The sequence below is a fragment of the Coenobita brevimanus genome, chromosome 95, assembly GCF_032717465.1.
Source record: "Coenobita brevimanus isolate Jiangsu-jjx chromosome 95, ASM3271746v2, whole genome shotgun sequence".
In the NCBI taxonomy this organism is placed as follows: domain Eukaryota; kingdom Metazoa; phylum Arthropoda; class Malacostraca; order Decapoda; family Coenobitidae; genus Coenobita; species Coenobita brevimanus.
This window is the reverse complement of record NC_137048.1, coordinates 25,950,735-25,969,483: the sequence shown is the minus strand read 5'-3', so window position 1 is coordinate 25,969,483 and position 18,749 is coordinate 25,950,735. Positions and strand designations below refer to the sequence as shown.

Here is an 18,749-nt window from a genome sequence, read left to right as displayed (position 1 = left end):
ACCCACTCTGTGTTCACTGAGGCAGGTAAAAGGCACTGTAATTGCCCGCACTTCACTGCCACATCAGCGGTGTTGTAATCACTATTTTTCGCTCACACACCATTACCAAATGCCAACCTCATTCTGATAATAATACTATAAACATATATGAACACTGCACATACGATAAACATCCACTCTGTGTTCACTGAGGCAGGTAAAAGGCACTGTAATTGCCCGCACTTCACTGCCATATCAGTGGTGTTGTAATCACTATTTTTCGCTCACACACCATTACCAAATGCCAACCTCATTCTGATAATAATACTATAAACATATATGAACACTGCACATACGATAAACACCCACTCTGTGTTCACTGAGGCAGGTAAAAGGCACTGTAATTGCCTGCACTTCACTTCCACATCAGCAAGTGTTGTCACTCACACAGCTGGACAGATACTGATGTGTGTTTGGTCCGGGGTGGGGTGGGGGGCCCAGGGGGTGGGAGGTGGGGCCTCAGGGGGGAGAGGAGGGAGGTGGGGGTCGGCTGGAGTGAAAGAACTTAATAGCTACTCTCCCTTGAAACAATTGGCGCATGGAAAAAACGCGGGGTATTCAAAATATTCACAAACATTCGAGAATGACACCTGTGGTTTGGTCCAGTTTTTGCAATGTCATTCTGGAATGACACCCGCAGTTAAAGGGTTAAAAGGGGTGCCAAATCCCTGGTCATGTGCTTCTTCGCACAAAATTCATCCAGCCAGCTTAATCTCTTGTCAGTCTCCTAGCCTCACCAACTTCCATACCTCTCTTCCTCACACACTCATCCACCATAATCTTCCACCTTCATCTCGACGTACCTCATCTCCTTCCACCTTCTTCTTGGTCTACCTCGCCTTCTTCCTCTTTCAGATTCACTCAGATTAACCTTTTCACCACTCTGTTGTCATTCGTTGTCTTGACATGACCATGCCATCTCTGCACACTCTAGTCAATTCTTGTGTCCGCAGACTTCCTCACTCTGCATCTTTCACGAATCACATTATTTTGTATCCTATCCACTCTTTGTATTCCACATACATTCCTCAGCAGTTCCATTTCCACTGCTTGTACTCATGACTTTTCATTTTCATGTCACACTATAGTCTCACGCCCATATGTTAAAGTTGGCACTAACACTCCTTCATGTATGCCTCAAGCAGCTGCAGCACTCAAACCCCTGTTTCCTATCAAGGCGATAGCACCAGCTACTTTTCTTCCTTGTGTCACCCTACTTTCCACTTCTTTTGCACATTTTCCTCTCTTTTCTATCATGGTACTCAGGTATTTGAACTCTTACCAATTCTAGTTTCTCTCCATTCACTGTAACATCACACTGGGAGTCACCTAACATACTGTAGGCTAACAACAGACCTTCTTCATCTGAGAGAAATCCTAGTTAGAGGATGAAAGCTTATCTTAACTAGCTTTTCCTTTCTGTGGACATGGTTGGGGACTGTATTCAAAATGGCAAACACTGGATGATGTTTCACCCAAGAGGAGTTCTAGCAGTCAAAAGGTTAATATTTGCTGCCTTTCCAGTGGTATCCCTATGTTTAGCATTACTGAGAATACCTGCCATTATCTCTCAAATGAGGCACCAAGGCTTGTAGTCTTGTTAGGTAGGGAGGCTCTCTGGGACCTCATCCATACTAGTTATAGTGTCTGGTACATCAGTTTACTGCATCTTTTTATGTTATTTATGCAGTTTGTGTGGGCATGAAGAATTACGTAAGTAGCATGCAAGGGGATAATAGGCTGTAATAGAATAAGTTCTTAGCCCATTCTGTCCATTGATTTTATTTTTATTTTTATTTTTGTTCCAATCAAGCAATTTTATTCAGCTTACGGGAGATTTCTATTAGCAAAAAGTGGTAATGGAGTTTGTTTATAATTCCTTTAGTACCATTTGTCTTGCTTAATCTGAGTGCTGTTGTTTGGTGATTGCAAAACTAATATTAAAGATTTATCACTGGATTAAATGTTTTAAGGAATGTGTTAGAAAGCCACCAAAGCTGACAAAGAATGCCAGCCAGGACATGCTAACACATCCCTCAGCCTCTGTGGTGAGTGACCATTGTTTCCTGTCTGATTATTTGTCATATTAATTCCCATAATCCCGATATGAAGGAATGCAAGTCTCACAATGTTGTGTGAAAAGTTTTGTTCTATAATGTCCACTACTACGTGTACTGTTTGACCATCAGTTAGCCAAAAGCCTTTCTCTGCTAATATATTTAATACTGTAGTCTTGCATTTTGTTTGTTTATTGGTAGTTCTTGTCACTAATCTTGCAGATTACTTTTAAATGTATGCAAGTACAGTACTAATCATTGTATGGTATGTACAGTATGTATGTATGTATGTATGTATGTATGTATGTACAGACTATAGTGGACACAGGTAAATTAAATGACAGTTCTAATACTCTCTCACATTTTTTTAAACCTTTAATTTGTATGTACTGTAGTTTTGAGTTTCAAAATTCTATCTTGGTTTGAGGTAAGATTGTATATTTATTCTTCAACTTTTTTCTTATACATTGCACTATCAGCTAAAGAACAGTGAAACTATCCTTGTGTCAAGTGAATATTTTTTGACAGTATTGGTCAGAAATATATAACAGGTCCATGCAATGGTTGATATGAAGTTTCAATAATTACATGAGCTGGTGACTTTACAAATTATCACATGAAACCTTATGGTAGATGGGAGCACCCATCACCCACTCAACTAGATGTAATGCAGCTTTTAGGTGTGTGACAAGCCTAAGGGTTTCCAATAACCCAGGAAGTCATCTACATCACTGAGTGGTAACCATATAACCAGATAACTGGGTGATGCAGAGCCTGTCTTGGTGTCCCTGTTAACTGGGTGTAGAGATGCTAATGTGGCGTCTCTCCAGGAATCAAACCTCCACACTCTTCGCTGTGCCTTACAATGGCGAGGATGTCTGCCACAAGGGAACCTCAGTTCATTGCACAGGTCAGCCCTGTATGGTTCCGCCCCTCCCCCCCAAGAAAATAAAAAACAAAATGAGAGCCAAATTAAAAATCCGTTCATTTTGAGAGGTCTGGGCACACTGCGTTTAGAAGACTGATCATAGGCAGTAGGAAATACAAACAAAGGAAGACAGTTCCAGAGTTGACCTGTTCCATGCATGAAGGACTGGGAGTAAAGGTTACCTCTTCTGTCTATCTGTCTATAGCCAGACACCATAATGAAGAGAACACTTTAAGAAATTGTTGAACATAGAGAATGAAAGTAATGCAAATATCAGTGGCTGGGGAAAGGCTGGGAGAAGGAGGAATGTGAGAAGAGAGGAAGAAATCACTTGCATGGAGGTTGTGGAGCAATGAAGAAAGTCAAAATGGGGAAAACCCCAGGAATAGACGAAGTGTGTGGCAAAATGCTGAAGCATGGGGGAGAGATAGTAGTAGAATGGATATGGAAGATGTGCGTATTGGCCTGGGAGGAAGGTAAAGTCCCGGAGGATTGGAAGTCAGGTAAAATTATTCCCCTGCACAAAAGAAAAGGGGAAAAAGAAGTGTGTGGTAATCACACGGCCATTTATCCTCTCAGTGTAATAGGAAAAGTATAGTATATGGTAGGATACACATTGACAAAGTTAGGGAAATAACATACGAACTAGTTGGAGAAGAACAGAGAGGTTTTAGGATGGGAAGAAGTTGTGTAGATCAGATATTAATTCTTAGGTCTTCGTGGAAAAGTTTCTAGAGAAGGGAAAGAAGTTGTATGCGGCCTTCGTGGATTTGGAGAAAGCATATGACAGGGTGGGGGCGCTCACCATCCACTCACTCAATGTAGTGGTGCTCTCGGGTGTCTGCCCTGTCCTCTCCTCCATCCTTCTTTCCTTCCATCTTCTGTCTTTCTTTCCTTCGTTCTTTCCTCGTCTTTCTGCCTGCGGGTGACTTTACACTCCCTTTTCTGTCTTTCATTCCTTCATTCTCTCCTCTTCCTTCTGCCCGTGGGTGATTCTACACTGAGTGACAAGCCAAACAGTTTCCTGTACACCAGGAAACCATTTACTACGCTGGTTGGTAACCATATAACCAAATTTTGGCGCCTGGTGGTTTAGTGGGTAAGTTCTGTGCTCCAATCAGATTGAGCTGGTGAAGGTTTATATCCAAGGGGTGGTTAGGGCTTATTGCTCACCTAATGCCACTCAGGGATGAGTGAGGCTGGTCACTCTCATCTTAAATGTCAGGACCAACTGCCTAGCCCTGGGCTCCTACGCTCCTCATGGGGCAATGTAGGATTGGATGATGGATGGATGGATGGATGGATATGACAGGGGGGATAGACAAGGATTGTGAAAAGTATTAAGAATAAATGGAGTTAATGGGAAGCTGTTGAATGCTGTGAAGAGTATGCATGAGGGTGCTATGGCTGCAGTGCGTATGGACAGTGAACTGAGTGAATTTTCTATTTGAAGGTTGGATTGAAACAGGGATGTGTCATGTCTCCATGGTTGTTCAATCAGTATGTGGATGGGGTTATAAAAGAGATACAAGGTAGGGCAGTGGATGTTGGAATGGCCCTAATGAGAGAGGGCAGTGTATGTAAACTCCCTGTTCTGTTGTTTGCAGATGATACTGTGTTGTTCAGTGAAGATGAAGGGGAGCTGCAATGCTTGGTGGATGAGTCTGGGAGAGTTGTAAGAAACAGACTCTAATGGTGAATGAAGGGAAGAGTAAAGTTATGGTCTTTGAGGCAAATGAAGTCACTGTATAATGGGTGTCTACAAAAGCCCTTGTTGCTTAGAGGCAAAGTGGGGGATCCTCTCTTTGGCTCAGTGGTTACATGCGCTCATATCACATGGGAGGGCCTGAGTTAGAATCCCAGCCAGACCAGTGATTAATTTGTTAAGTTTCAGTCTGGTCATTACATTGGTTGGCAGAGGTGTGGGATGTGAGGTGAGGCTTGGAGGGCAATGATGTTGTTGGATAGCTGACAGCGTCTTAGTCCTTACATCCCGGTGATGAGCTGTTCGGTGATGTCTGCAGCATCCCCAATGGTGGCCTCTGATGCTACGCTACCGTGTGTTCAAAACTGACCAAATTAATCGCCATGGGGAGAAAAGCGATGTAATGGGGTCTACAAAAGCCCGCGTTGTTTGGGAGCAAAGCGGGGGATCCTCTCTTTGGCAGTGGTAACATGCGCATGCATCAAGTGTGACAGCCTGAGTTCGAATCCCGGCCAGACCAGTGATTAATTTGTTAAATTTTGCTCTGGTCATTACAACTGAATGCACAGTGAGGCTGGATAGAGAGGTGATGGAAAATGAGAGTGCATTTACGTACTTACTCAGTGTGATGAGTAAGGATGGAAGTTTAGAAGACAAAGTGCTTGAAAAGGTATAGCAGGGAAGAAAAGTAGCTGGTTCATTGCATGCAGTCATAAGAAATAGGGAAGTGAACATGGATGTAAAAAAAGTCGCTGCATAATAATATTGTGGTGCCCACTCTAACGTATGGAAGCAAAGCTTGGACCTTGGAAGGACACAAATCCAGGGTGAGGGCTGTGGAAATTAGTTATTTGAGACGAGCACATGGAGTTAAATGGAGAGACAGACTTACGAATGAGGAAATGATGGAGCGTTGCAGTGTGGATGTGAATATGGTAAAATGCGTTAGAAGAAATAAAGCAGGTGGTTTGGCCATGTGGAGAAGGTGGAGAGCAAGAGACTAACGAGGAGAAAGTATGTGAATGAGGTGGAGGTGGAGACTGAGGATGAGATGGAGGGATGGAGTGGACAGGTATATGAGAGAGGGGTGTGTGAGTTGAGGGGAGGGCAGTGAAATGGCAGGGGGCAGGGCAACATGGAGTCGATTTGTTAGTAGCCACCCCTTGGCTATACATACTTGTAAACAGGTAGATAGTTTAAGTGAATGAAATGATTAAGTGGCATAAAAGAGTTAATAATCAAGGTCTTAAAAGTGAACAGACAGGACAAAGCCCAGGTGATGGTTTCTGCCAAAATTTCGTTTTAGGAAAGAGATAGGTTGGAATTGGTCTCTGTAATTAGGGAATGGACAAGTGGAATATACTACCCAGTGACGTAGCTAACAGTTCATGGTGCCCCTTCCACTGAGTTTCAGGTGTAGAACAGACATGTGAGTGGTAAGGATTTGATACTAAATTTATCCTAGTCTTCACACTACTCTTTTCTATACTGCATGGTGTTCCTTAGTTTGTCCTGCCAGTTCTGGCTGGAGGTTTGAGGGGCGGGGGAGAGTCTTCTTGTGTGCTGTCTTTGTCTTAATCTTATAGTCCTGTCACAGTCTTGTAAGTGCTGCTTATCCATGCCCCCAGTGCAGTTATCAGTGCTAGATTCAGCACTTTGGAAAAGTAGAGGTGACTACATGTGCCTTTAAAGAAAATGCATTTGTATTTTATGTTTTGTCATAGTACAATAAGATAAGCAAATGCAAGTGCAATCAGATTTATATCGCAGATTTTAGTAAACAGTTGTTTACTAGCCTGCTGTAGGTAATTAAGTCTATCAAAATATAGGAGTACCTGAAATAACCACCCCAAGGGGAGACCACAGTGAGGCACGCAGATGGGATGACGAAATACCCACCCCAGGGAGAGACCACAAGGAGGCGCGTAAAGGGCCTAAGCTAGACGGGCCTATGTCCCTCGCCACCGTGCGCCCCTCTTCCCCTCAACAGAGTCAGCAGGCAGTACACCACCCTGCCACATTACTCTCCAGCCAGACCAGCACTCACCAGGATCAGGGTGGGACTTGTGCTCTCTCAGTTCCCCGCAGGACTGCGGCAACATCCACCATTCTTGCCTGGGAGGGAACATCACCGTACATCCCTCACCTGCTGTCCTAGGGCAAAGCAGAACTGAGTGGTGCCCATCGTGCCCGTCGGGGAGGGAACGTCCACCATACTTCCCTCGTCTGCATTCCATCACCGGGAGGAGGATCGCGGCAATGCCCACCATGCTTGCCGGGGAGGGAACGTCCACTGTACTTCCCTCACCTGCCATCCAAGGGCAAAGCAGAACTGCGGCAGCACCCATCATGCCCGTCAAGGAGGGAACGTCCACCGTATTTCCCTTGTCTGCAGCCCCACCGGGAGCAGGACCACGGCAATGCCCACCATGCCTGCCAGGGAGGGAATATCCACCGTACTTCCCTCACCTGCCCTCCCAGGGACTAGTGGAACCACAGCAGCGCCCACTGTGCCCATCGGGGAGGGCATGTCCACCGTACTTCCCTTGTCCACTACCCCAGCTGCTCCCTTCGAGGGCAGCATCCCTTGCTTGCCTCACTCCTCCAGAGGCCGAGTGGGATGCCCCTCTCACTCCCCCAATACCCCTAGGGGCAGAGCTTGCTCCCCGGCGGAGTCCCTGTTGAAGAATGTCTGGAGCGGCTCCATCGTGAGCCTGGTAAAAAAGCTTACTACAGCCGGCGCCCCAACGTCACCAGTTACTGCCGGACTCCTTCGAGGATGAGATGCCGCAGGCAGTCCCTGATGGCCTCTCGACGCCAACGAGACCGCAGCCCCCAGCGACCAAAGGACGCTCCAAAGACTCCAGGCCAGGACCTACCCAGACCCACCGGCGAGCCGTCCTCCTCCTTCAAGGGCAGGCGCAGAGCTGCGCGCCTGCTTGCCCTATTCGGCCCCAGCCCCACGGGCCGCCACACGCACCAAGACCCCACCAGAGAGGAGCCTCAACGCCGCCCCGCAGCCCACACCGGACGATCCATCCCACAACCAGGGACCTGCGCCTCTCGCGAGAACGCACACCTGACGGGACGCCGGGACGCTTCCCACACCTGGGCGACACCTGCAGCTACCGGTCTCCTGTAGTCCAGCTCCTATTCTTATTTATTAATATTGAGTTTGTTCTATGTCATTTGTACTGTTTCCTGCACTTGCATCTTTTTGTGGTAATATACGTGTAAGACTGGTTAGCCTGTGTCTGAGCCTTGTTCCTTTGGTTGCATGCTCTAGACCCGGTCCTGAAGAACCCAAATCAGTTACTCGTACTCAGAGGGCAAGGAGTTGAACCCTGAGTACGCAGCATAACAGTATCCCATCTCCTTCTGAACTTATTTATATTACTTTACAGTATTCTGTGCAAATGCGAGATAGTTTTGGATATAGCGCATTCCATGCAGTGCAAGATGGTTCTAGCATTTGTAATTGAATCACAGCCGCGGCCGCAGAGTTGCCAGTTTAGCGCTTTGTCATTTAGCAACAATTGTCATTGTCAAGAAATAAGAAATCTAGTTGTATTCTAAAAATGCGTGCACGGTTTTAGTAATATGCTAAAGATATAGCTTTTTTTTCAACTGATTTTCTGGATATGTTTGTATTTAACGACATTCTAGCGCTTTTTGACAGCAGATGATTGTGACTAGATTTGACAACCCCAACGCTGCGCCACCTCAGCAGCAGACGGAATCAACTAGTCAAGAGTCGACCTATTGAACGTTGGGTAGAAGAGCTGATTGTGGTTGGACCCTTTGCCTTTTTTTTTCGGTACATATTTTTGGGATTTAAACCAGGTAAGGCTATCATGAACTCACAGGTAATACATTCGTGTAATTGGGAAATGTTAAATATCGATAGCAATAGGAAAAATGTGTATTGATGAGCGGTACCAGGAAATGTTTGGAAGGGAACTGCGTCATAACACAGTATCACATGACAGATTAACTCTTATAATTTTGGTATATTTAACAATAGGAAGCTTGACATGCCATTATATTGGTATATTTTCACTCCGGCAACAATCATAAGTATCTGTAGAGAATTCCATGACCCAGTGTTCAGTTGCTGTACGCTAAATATGATCATCCCCTTCTGCAATATTCTTGATACCGGTACCGGTACCATTGTGAGGTAATTCCATTGTAAGTCAAGCATAGTTATCTTTGTTAATTTACCAGTTAGTAAGGCTGTACTGATGTTTTTGTATGATGATTAATTTGACATTGACACATCATGTGGAACTTGTATTTCCATTTTTCCTTGCCTCCATTCTTGTTCTGACATTTTCGGAAATTGCTCATTTCCATTCTTCCTCCCCCTCCACCCCCTTATGGACAATGGGGACCCATGGGAATGTGGGGTTTTGGTGGGGTAAATCCAGGGAGAAGCATAATGGTTAAAATGAATTTCATTAAAAAAAAAAAAGTTTGATCTGACTTGGGATCACCTTTAGACCCACCACAGTGCTAATTTAACCCCATTTAACCAAACCACACCACTTAAAGAAAACAAGACAACTAAATTTTTGATTTTAGACACTAACTTCATTTAGCCTAACTAAACTTCACCGTCTGATAGCCTAACACACGTCTTCGGAGGAAACATTATAGGAAAAAGTTGTTGCTATTGATGAGAGAAACCCATAATTAACATGGATCCACAAGTTTGAGGGGTATATTTTTACAAGCTGCGAATACAATCCCCAGGTTATGCAGTATATTTTTCTGGTAGTTTCCGATGAAATTTGAGTGATTTTGACCTTCATTTTTGTCAGAAATGCTTCATTTTGCCTCTTTTCGAAACATAAACTTTGACTGGACGGGGAGGTGAAGTGAAGCATTTTCAACAGAAAACGAAGGCAAAAATCACTCAGCTCACATAAAAAACTGCCAGAAAAATATACTGCACAACCAGTTGACCTAACCTAACCTAACCAAACAGACCTAACCTATCTATCTATCTATCTATAGCCCGACGCCCTAATCCCGCAAAGGATGGCTGCAGACAAAACACCTCCAAGTCGCTCTTACCCACCATTTGACTACTCTCCCCCCAACTCACTCCCCCCTCCCTCACATACCTCTCAACTCCATCCCTCCACCTCATTCCCGGTCTACCCCTCCCTCTCCCTCCCTCCACCTCACCTACATACACCCTCTTAGTCAGTCTTTCATTCTCCATTCTCTCTACATCTCCAAACCACCTCAGTGTATTTCTCCTAATCTTCTCAACCACATCCACATCCACCCCACAACGTTCCTTCACTTCTTCATTCGTCAACCTGTCCCTCCATGTCACTCCACATGCTCCTCTCAAGTAACCCATTTCCATTGCTCTCACTCTTGACTTGTTCCCCTCTTGCTAGGTCCACGCCTCGCTTCCATACGTCAGGGTAGGGATCACAATACTGTCATGCAGTGACTTCTTAACTTCCATACTCACCTCCCTATGTCTCATCACTGCTTAAGTGAGCCAACAACCTTCCTTCCCTGCTGTACCCTTTCACGCACTTCATCCCCCAACGTTCCATCCTTACTCATCACACTACCCAAGTACTTGAATGCACTCACATTCTCCATATCCTCACCATCCAACCTCACTGTACATTCTGTGACTTCATTTCTCTCAAACACCATAACTTTACTCTTGTTTACATTAACTTTCAGATTCCTATTCCTACACACTGTCCCAAATTCATTCACCAAACCTTGGACTCCCATTCATCTTCACTCAACAATACTGTATCATCAGCAAACAGCAACATTGGAATCTTCCAAATCTCACCCTCATTCATTAGAGCCACCCCCACATCCACTGCCCTACCTTGCACCTCCTTTACATCTCCATCCATGTATATATTAAACACCCATGGAGACATCACACAACCCTGTTTCAGTCCCACATTTAGATCAAAGAACTCACTCAGCTCACCATCCACTCACACCGTGTAGCCCTATCTCCTTCGTACATACTCTTCACAGCACTCAACAATTTCCCCTCCACTCCATATATTCTCAGTACCTTCCACATACCTTGCCTGTCTATTCTGTCATAAGCTTTCTCCAAGTCCATGAAGGCAGCATACACTTCCTTTCCCTTCTCTAGATACTTCTCCACTGAACATCTTAGAACAGTTATCTGATCTACACACCCTTTTCCCTTCCTAAATCCCCCTTGTTCTTCTCCAACTAGCTCCTCTGTCATATGCCTAACCCTATCAGTGAGTATTCTACCATATATTTTTCTAGTCACACTAAGAAGGCAAATACCCCTATGGTTACCACATACTTCTCTCTCCCCTTTTCCTTTGTATAAAGGAACAGTTATACCTGATTTCCAGTCCTCTGGAACCCTTCCCTCTTCCCAAGCCAATCTACACAACTTCCATATCCACTCCACAACAATCTCACCCCCATACTTTATCATTTCACCAAACACTTCATCAATTCCTGGGTCCTTTCCCATCATGATCTTCATTGCGTCCACTACTTCCACACTACTGATCTCTTCCTCCCTCCACTCATCTCTTCATCTCCCAGCCATTCCCAAGCCACTTATACTCACACTGTTCTCACTCTCTACATTCAACAAATCCTCAAAGTGCTCCGTCCATCTCCTCAATTTCTTTCTCCACCAACAATCTATTATTCCTATCTTTCACTCCCCTACCGGTACTATTTCCCCTTTCACACTGCCTTACTTTCTTTACCTCCTTCCAAAACAATTTCTTACTCTCCCTGCATTTCACACTCAGATTCCTCCCAAATTCTTCATCCACTTCTTACTCTCCTTCATCAGTCTCTTCACCTCCCTTCTCCTGCTCACATATACCTCTCTCTTCTCTCCCTCTTGTTCTCCCCTACCTCTACTTGCTAGCCATTCACTATATGCCTTCTTCTTTTGTTCCATAGCTTGTTTCACCTCATCATTCCACCATGCTGTCCCTTGCAGACACTTGCATCTCCTCTTCACTCCACAAACCACCTCACACGCTGCGCCGATCTCTTTCGTGATTTTCTTACATACGTCTTCCACCCCTTCCATCTGCGCTGACTCATACCTTCCCAGTCTTTCTTCCACCATTTTCTCACTATCTTGCAACTTCTTCACTCTTCTCCCAGGAGCTGTTTCCTCCTGTCTTCCCCTTTGTCTCTTCAACCATTTTCTCTGCAGCTTTACCTTGGCCATCACTAAGTGATGGTCCGAGACTCCATTCCCCCACCCTCTCCACACTCTTGCATCCAACACTTGTCTTCTCATTTGCTTATCCACACACACGTTGTCTATCATTGCCTTTTGTTCAACAAGTTCACTATCCATTCTCCTCATTACTCTTCATGTATACCTGTGGATCATCTTACGTCGAAAGTAAGTGTTGGCTATTGCTAACCCCATACCTGCACAGATGTCCACCAAAGCACTACCATTCCCATCTTCTTCAGCTGGCACACCCCACTGACCAACCGCTCCATCCACTCGTACATTCTCCACTTTGCCATTCATGTCTCCCGTCAAAAGTACTCTCCCGCTCCTCTCAGATTTGTCCATAGGCCTACATGCTTCTACACTCGCCCAAAACTCATCTTTCACTCTTGCCACTCGTCCTCTGTCGGCGCTATGCACGTACAGTTGCTCACGCTTGTATACTTACTTTCATCCTCACCCATATAATCCTTGCACCCAGTGTTCCATACTCTTTTATATTCTCCTTCCACTTCTTGCATATCAACAGACATACTCCCTCTCTTGCCCTCTCATTCTCATTAACTCCTGCACATATACCTAAACCATATTTCCACTCTCTTACCCTTTCACCTTCCCATTTAGTTTCAGTCAGTCCACATATATCCACTCTTGCATCCTCAAGCACCTGAACAATCTTTCTCTCTTTCACTTCATCATTCACTCCTCTCGCATTCCATGTCCCCACCCTCAGAATGTCCTTTGTCCATTCCTTAGTTGTCAATGTATGGTCCGTCCTGGTCCGAGGCACTTTATTCGCTTGTTTAGTTAGTTCTTTTTACGGGGTGGGGCACTAACCCACCACCAAGCCTTTTAGTCGCCTCGTACAACAAGCAGGGATACTGGGGGAGTACCCGGTATTCTTGAAACCCCCCCTACCCTAAGTTAACCTAACCAAACAGACCCAAACTAACCAAACCAAACCTTACCTAATGTGCTGCAGCAGAATGTTTACCTTAGAGATACAGTGGTCCAGTTGTGCAGTATATTTTTCTGGTGTTTTTTTAATGTGATTTGAGTTATTTTTGTCTTCATTTTCTGTCAAAAATGCTTCATTTCACCTCCTCATTCTTCCGAAGTTCACGATTGGAAAAGAGGCAAAATGAAGCATTTCTGACAAAAATGAAGGTCAAAATCACTCAAATCTCATAAAAAACTACCAGAAGAAATACAATGTTTTCTCAGTAACTGAACAACTTCCTCCGGTTCTGAGTGGAAATGCTTAATAACGCAAAAATAATCAGTATTGCTCCCGGTGGACAGATCACATCTTACTACTTTGGAAATACAGTGAGAAAGATTTGAATTTTCCACCCAGAAGGAATCAAAGACTGCGCTTCAAATTGATTGGTAGAATACCATCATGCGACAAAGTATGCCTGTGAGTGGGTGAAACAGACCTAGCAGACGCATGTGTAGTTGACAGAAGGAGAAACACACGTACGAACGCACACATTTTTCACATGGACTGGCCGAGTCAAGATCCAAGGTATGGCTTTTGGGGAAATTTTAATTGAATTCATTATCTCTGTATCAATTTCCAAATGGGGTTATGGGGGTTCAATAGCATTCTTAGGTAATATACTAGCCTATGCATTTATGGTGGCAGCCTAATATCCCTGAACTGCATCTTGGCAACATGTAAAATAATACCATTTGAGGATCAAAAAAAAATACTGTATGCAGAACATGGTAATCTTCTGGGAAACATAGTGCCACTCCCTAAATTTTAACAGCTATTCAAAGTTACCTTTGAATTGATTCAGTCAGTTTTTGGTAGTTTACATCACTTGACTACGAAACAAAATATATTTTTTCTCATTGATTTTCTTAGTGTTGAGATAGAGCTTTCACTTCCTAGCGTGTTGGAGGAACTCTTCCAGCAGCTTTCAGAGGAGATTCCTTGGCTAGGTGTGATGAAGTTGTCCAGACTTCTGTTGGAAGACACAAACAAGGCAAAGAACTTGATGTCGTAGGGGATGGCTCAGACCTACTCCCCCAAGGAGTACTGGCAGGGTGAAGTCTCGTACACCAAACAGACGATCCCTTGATTCAGTGCACGTGGAGTGGAGTTGTGGACTGCATAGCAAAAAGTGAGCTATTGTTTCCTCTTGATCCCCTCTGTAAGGACTGGGTGCCAGGCATAGGCTGTGGAGATGGGAAGCTAGGCTGATGTGTCCAATGCGCAGTCTGATGAGTGCCATGTCTGAGACACGAGAGGTTGCACAAGCCAATGGGTGACAAGGAGTCTGTGTGGTAATCTCCCAGGGTGGTGGCAGGGAGATCTGCTGCCGAATCAGAGTCTCAGGCCTTCCCACAAGCTGTTGCCAGAATCCTGCCATAGGTTGCCTCTTGAAGTGGGAGGGCCTCCTTAGTCGTCAAAGTCAAGGCCATCCTTGCTGCCTTGTCAACAGCTTCACTGCCCCTGATGCCCACATGGGAAGGCACGATACCCACTGGAGATGAACCACCCAGTCCCTCTGGAGAAGTCGCCTGCGTAGCCTGGATCCCATAAGTGAAATGTCGCACTGAATATGACTTGGGGGAAACAGTAAGGTGTAGAGCTGCCAGACAGTCACTGTAGATGACTTCTTTTCGGGGCTGGAGATGTGTACCAATGAATTCCAACGCTTTGAAGACGGCAAAGAGTTCTGACATGACACTGTCATGGAGGGCTTCCAAATGCCATATCCAGCAGAGAGAAAGTTCCACTACTTAAACTGCAGCAGCTGATGCTGCAGGAGCCATAGTGTGCAAGCCATCTGTAAACACTTCAAAGGACCCTGCATACATGGTAGATGACAGTTCATTGTAGAGTGCTGGGGCAAGATGTCCATTGCGCGATTTGTCAAAGGTCTCTGAGAGGTGGAGTGACACCAGAGACGAGAGGTCCCATCAAGGTAGAATCAGGGGCTAGTGGCTGACGGCATGGTGATGAAAGTGAGTGGAATTGGTATATATGCCCAGAGAGCCCCGACCATCAGTGATTGCCTAGATCTCACAGGCCGTGTAGTGTGAGCCAGAGTGGCACCTATCTCTTGGAAAATCACTGGCAGTGGGTGGTGGCAGGAGTGTCGGATGGCCTGGTATCAGTGACAGGTGAGTTTGGACCGGAAGAAGTGGAGAGGTAGGATACCACTTTCCTCTTGCAGAGACACAGTGGGAGATGAACTAAAGGCTCCTAGGGCGATGCATAAGGCCACATCCTGTAATGAGTCTAGTTTCCTCAGCTGTGTGGGGGAGGCCAGACCATAAATAGAGCACCCATAATTAATTCCTCCCAGGATGGCTGCATGGTAGTACTGTAGCTACGGTACCCAAAGAGAAGGTCATGGTTGGCTTCCTGTTGCGTTGAGACCCCATGACACTCTTCATGACATCCAGCCTCCTGGCATAGGAGGTTCTGAGGTAGTCTGTGTGAGACCAGGCCCATCCAGATGGAACCCCAAGAAACTGTGTGCACGAACGATGGGTGGAGTTTCCATGCTGATGTAGGTTACAGGTTGGGAAGGCAGGTAGTGCAAAGTGAAGGCCATCAAGGCACACTTCGAAGCACTGCTCTGCAGGGTCCATTGACGAATCCAGACTCCAGAAGTTGACAGCTGCCAGAAGTTTCCTTTGGGCCCCCTCCATGGTGGTATCCTGGCTGATAATAGTGACATCATCTGCATAGACTAGGGTGGTGGCTTCAGCGGGGCTAGGCAGATCAGACAACAGGACATTAAAGAGCTAGGGGCTGAGGATCGACTCTTGTGGCACCCCCCTGCAGATGGGACATGGAGTTGAGGCAGTCCCACCGACGGACACCACATAGCTTCTGTCAGCAAGGAAGTTGGCAAACCACGCCAACACCGTCCCAGAGACTCCTAGGTGAGAGAGCTTGTAGAGGATACCCAGATGAGGTGCAGAGTCAAAAGCTTCCTGAAGGGCCAACATGTACTGTCCCTTGCTGTTCATATCATGTACCAGGTATTCCACATGGCAAAGGACATCCCGGGTGCCCTGGCTCGGGTGAAATCCATGCTGTCCCTCCCGAAGTAGTGATCGTGATTCCAGCCATCAAATCAGATGACGAGCAACCATCTTTTCTAGAAGCTTTCCCACACAGGAGAGGAGGGCAGTGGGCCTGTAGGAGGACAGTGATGATGAGTCCTTGCCTGGCTTCGGGAAAGGCAGCAGGGTTGAGGCCTTCCTCTCCCCGAGGAAGGTACCTTGGCCCCAGCGCAAGTTGTAAATGGCCAAGAGACAATTTTGCAAGCTGGGTAGAAGGTGCCGCAGGAACTCCTTAGCCACCAAGCCTGGGCCCTAGTTGCTCTGCGGTACCAGAGGGCAGACAACGCAGTGACTATTTCTGAGGTGCTGAAGGAACAACTCAGACTAGGCATAGGAGAGGAGGCAGTACTGCCTCCTCATACACTGTGGATGTGGACAAATCAGAAGGGCGTCCAAAATGGGAGTGGAAAAACAGTGCCAAGTAGTCAGCCTTAGAGAGGTCATCAATGATTCAGAGTCCATCTTGGCACAGAGAGTATGAGTAGGTGGTGTACCGGCCAGCCATATCCCTCAAGGAGGGTGAGTCAAAGAGGTGGTGAAGGACAGGCAGGAGCAGAAAGAGTTCCAGGCCTGCCGTTTGGCCAACCTGATGGTCTGGGAGCATAAAGCGTTGACATAGCAATACTCAACCCCTAGGTCCCTGCAATGAATGTGGCTCCATACATACCAGGCCCATTGGCAGGCCATGACCACAACTGCACACTCCTCTGACCACCAAGGGACTCCCACTTGGTGAATGGAGCAACAGTTTGACTGCTGAAACACTGCTCCCCACCTCCACTAAGAGCTCGGAAAAGTTCTTGGTTGATAATGTGCGAGTGCTCCAACAGCCCGGAAAGCAGGAGGACAGTTTTACCTGGAACACGGCCCATCTGTCCCTCTTCAGCTTCCACCAGGGATGGCATTCTCTGGTCTGCAAAGGGGAAAGCTCTGGATAATCATAGAAGATAGCAAGGCAAGTGGTCACTACCCATATATGGGCCCAGCTGAACAATAGGGCCCAGGAAGACAACATCCCCAAGACAGAGGTCCAGGACTGACAGCGGTCCAGTCAGAGGGTCATACAGTACAGTACTGTACCTGGTGAACAAGGCAGGTGGGGTGAGAAGACCTATCCAAGGTGAATCCAAAAGCACCTGGAAGAGGGAAGACCTTGTGGTATTATTGGTGGACAGTGATGGATCCCAGTGGCAGTGGTGAACATTAAAGTCTCCCGTGATGAAGGCCGGGGCTGGCAGCTGATTGAAATTGTGCAGTATCTCCCCCTGGTTCACATCTCGGCATGGGTTGTAACACAGCAATACCGAAGTCCACCCAGAACGAAGAGCCACCCTGATCGCCAAGACCTCCAACTGGCTGCTGGGGCAGTGAGCAAGAGGTATACCCACACTGTGGGAGGGCTTTCGAACAGGCAGCAGCATGCCCCCTCCTCTCCCCTGAGGGCAATCTGTCCTGTACACTGAGTAACTCCTCAAGCTGAGTCGGATACAGGGCTGCAGCCTCATCTCACAGACTCCAGCTACCACATGTCTCCAATCATCCAAGAAATCCTTGAAGTTCTGTGTCTTCTGAACAAGGGACCCTGAATTCTACAGCAGGAACTTCAGGCCACTTATACCCACCATGATGCTGAGAGTAGCAGTCAGGAACCGAGGCCAGAGTAGGGAACAAATCTTCAAGAAGGACTTGATGATTGAATTTCAGTGCCTCCAAGAGAAGAGCCAAGAAGAGATTTTCACCAGAGGAGAGGGGTCCAGGATCCTACTGGCTGCCACCACAGATCACCGATGAATACCCCTGATGGCAAGCAGATGGTGGCTGAGCAGGAGCTGGGTGGGAAGGGAACTGTGGTGGAACACTGGTGGCCACAAGGGTATCCACTCCTTTGTTCTGCAATGGCACTTCCAGGGTGTGTGAGCTGGGTGTGTGGCATGGACAGCGAGGAATGCACTGGGGCGAGATGGCACCTTTGCTGCAGAGTCAACGACGTGGGTCAAGACCTCTGCACCGGGATGTTGGGCTGGAGGAGACCTCCAAGATAGTAGGTTGTCCCAGGTTGCCCTCCCAAATCCCATCCTCAAGAACCGCAGAGCGGTTGGCAGCAACGCAGTTGGCGTAGAAACGACCCTGTATCATGAGAGCACCCTCCAGTGGTTTAATAATATTCAGCTTAATCATGCATCATCCTTGAACATGCTTGGGGTTTCATTTACTCGGGACTTATCTTGGAAAGATCATATTACATCTCTTGTAAAATCTGCTTCCAAGAGATTGGGTGTGCTAAGCCAACTCCGCTCTTTCTTTACCCCTGCACAATTGTTGACTCTATACAGGGGTTTTATCCGCCCCTGTGTGGAGTACAACTCTCGTGTGGGGAGGCTCCCCACATACAGCTCTTCTCAATAGGGTGGAGTCAAAGGCTTTTCGTCTCATTAACTCTCCTCCTCTTACTGACTCCCTTCAACCTCTGTTTCTTCGCCGCTCTGTTGCATCTTTATCTCTTTTCTATCGCTACTTTAATGGTCACTGCTCCTCTGAACTGTCTGCTTGCATTCCTCCACCTCTACGACGGGCGCGTAGCACCCGTCTGGCAGCAAACTCTCATCCCTTTTCTGTCCAACTCTCTAATGCAAGAGTTAACCGTTACTCCCAGTCTTTCATTTATGCAACAGGTCA

General features: G+C 46.4%; 1 protein-coding gene across 1 annotated transcript in view; it reads left to right on the top strand.

The window, feature by feature from the left end:
- The first annotated feature begins 8,522 nt into the window (after nucleotides 1-8,522).
- LOC145413201 (protein lifeguard 1-like) overlaps nucleotides 8,523-18,749 on the top strand; it is a 58,846-nt gene continuing 48,619 nt past the window's right edge. The window contains exon 1 of the mRNA XM_080282924.1: nucleotides 8,523-8,572. The gene's annotated coding sequence lies outside the window, so the exon portion shown is untranslated. The remainder of the gene's footprint in view (nucleotides 8,573-18,749) is intronic.